Below are 1,668 nucleotides of genomic sequence, written 5' to 3'. Positions count from 1 at the left end.
TCTTGCTCTGTTGCCCAGGCTGGAGAGCAGTGGCTATTCACAGGTGAGATCCCACTACTGATCAGCACAGAAGTTTTGACCTGCTCTGTCAAAACCTGGGCTGGCTCACCGCTCCTTAGGCAACCTGGTGGTCCCCGCTCCTGGGAGGTCACCATATTGATTCTGAACTTAGTGTGGACACCCGATCGGCATAGCGCACTACAGCCCAGAACTCCTGGGCTCAAGTGATCCTCCCACCGCAGCCTCCCGAGTAGCTGGGACTACAGGCACGTGCCACTGCGCCTGGCAGCTGCAGTGATTCCTAAAATGACAAATGGCTGGGCAGGAAGAGGAATTTTTTTTTTTTTTTTTGAGACAAAGTTTAACTCTGTGGCCAGGCTAGAGTGCAGTGGTGCGATCTCGGCTCACCACAACCGCTGCTTCCCAAGTTCAAGCGATTCTCCTGTCTCAGCCTCCCGAGTAACTGGGATTACAGGTGCACACCACTGTACCTGGCGAAATTTTTTTGTATTTTCAGTAGAGATGGGGTTTCACCATGTTGGCCAGGCTGTTCCTGAACTTCTGACCTCAGGTAATCCACCTTCCTCGGCCTCCCAAATTGCTAGGATTACGGGCAAGAGCCACCACCTTGCCCAGGCAGAAATTGTGTTAAAAATTCTTTCAAGGAAGATATTAACCAGTTAGTCACATCTAAGCTGATGAAATGTCTTAGAAGGTCCTGCCAGTGGTGTGCATTTTGTCCCCAAGAAAAGTGAAATACTTCTACATTCACACTGGAAATCCTGGGGTTATTTTAAAATGTGTCTGGTACCACCCTAGATTTCAAAGACCATTTCTTCCAAAGCATGAAAAAAATGATACTTTGAATCGTTAAGTCTTACATTTACATCAGTTTCCTTTGATGTGTTCAAGAAAGAAGTCCCAAAGCCCCCAGGGTGAGGAGGAACAGCAGGAATCTTCGGTCATACCTCTACAGCAAAGATCCCCCAATTCCTAGGCCTTGAGTCCTCAAATCCTTTTCCTAGGGTTGCCAGGCCCCATAGACATCCCTGCTGGACTGCTCACGGGCTCCTTAAACTCCAAAATTTTAGGGCTGCTGGGCCCCACAGGGTCGTGGGGTGTCCCTTACGTCGTGCTGAAGTGCAGGATCCAAGAAGTAAAGGGACAGTACGCTGAAGAACTGGTGAAGAGCATCTGGACTCGGGGTGCCACGCCACCTGTGAGCGGAGATTGGTGAGAGCCCAAATGCCCAGAAGTGTCTGCATTTATTAGGTACAGGCAGGGGGCAGGGTCATGTGTGAGGTCATCATCTGCAGGCTTAGTGATAGGGCATACATAATCACATGAGTCACAAGCGAGGGGGCCACCCCGTTAGGTCGCCTGCGCAGATAGGTGGACTGTGCTCAGTAGGGGCCGTGCTGTGTGCAGTAGAAGGTCGTGTACAGAAAAAGGGTCCACCCCCATTAGGTCACCGAGGCACGGAGGTGGGCTGTGTGCAACAGGTGTCGTGCGCAACACTTCTTATCTGGGGATTGGAGACGTCAAAGGATTTCTTTTTTTTTTAAGATGTGGTTTCACCATTATGGCCAGGCTGGTCTTGAACTCCTGGCCTCAGGTGATCCATCCACCTCGGCCTCCCAAAGTGCTAGGATTACAGGCGTGAGCCAC

This window comes from Cebus imitator, unplaced genomic scaffold, assembly GCF_001604975.1.
Source record: "Cebus imitator isolate Cc_AM_T3 unplaced genomic scaffold, Cebus_imitator-1.0 Scaffold444, whole genome shotgun sequence".
NCBI lineage: Eukaryota > Metazoa > Chordata > Mammalia > Primates > Cebidae > Cebus > Cebus imitator.
This window is presented reverse-complemented; position numbering follows the sequence as displayed.